This window comes from Stenella coeruleoalba (assembly GCF_951394435.1).
Source record: "Stenella coeruleoalba genome assembly, chromosome: X".
NCBI classification, from domain to species: Eukaryota; Metazoa; Chordata; class Mammalia; order Artiodactyla; family Delphinidae; genus Stenella; species Stenella coeruleoalba.
In genome coordinates, this window is record NC_137152.1 from 37,426,199 (window position 1) to 37,426,909 (window position 711).

A 711-nucleotide genomic window follows, 5' to 3' on the forward strand; every position below is an offset into this window, starting at 1 on the left:
CCTAACACCTTTATGACATTTCTGTTCAGTTTTGTCCCCCCCCCCTTACCTCATTAGTTTGGTAATTTTTATGTTTACTAATTGTCCAGTTATATATTTGGTCCTCTCTAACAGGCATGATTTATGTTTTTTCTATTATTTGATCAGAATATAATTAACCTTTCTTGGTAGAGAAAGATACTCTATCCTCCATATTTGCCTCAGCAAGGTGAACAGTATTATTTCCGGATTTTTCTAGAAACATTTAAACTGCTTTTATGAAGACTATATTTTTCTTAGGTTAAGTCAATTCTGCTTCAAGAAAACTTACTTAACATTTTTATTCAAAGTCCCCCGTCCCTTTATTTGTCATAATTTAACTATAGCTATATGAATGTGTACTTGAGGGTGTGTATTTTACCACAACAGTCATTGCTAACCATTGTCTTGCTCTGTTATTTTGAGATCTATCTTCTGATTTAGTATTCATTTATTTAGAATGCTTCCTTTAGTGTTTTCCTCAAATAGAGTAAATTGGTAGAATAGTGTTCATATTATTTAATGTCTGAAGCTGTTTATTTCTCCATGGTCTATGGGAAGCAACTTCTAAAATGGCTCCCAATGATCCTTGCCTCCTGGTATTCATGGCCTTGTGTCCTTCCCTCCATTTGAGTAACTTGCTTCTAATAAATAGCATACCTTTAACACTGAGGAGATGCCACCTTCGTGATT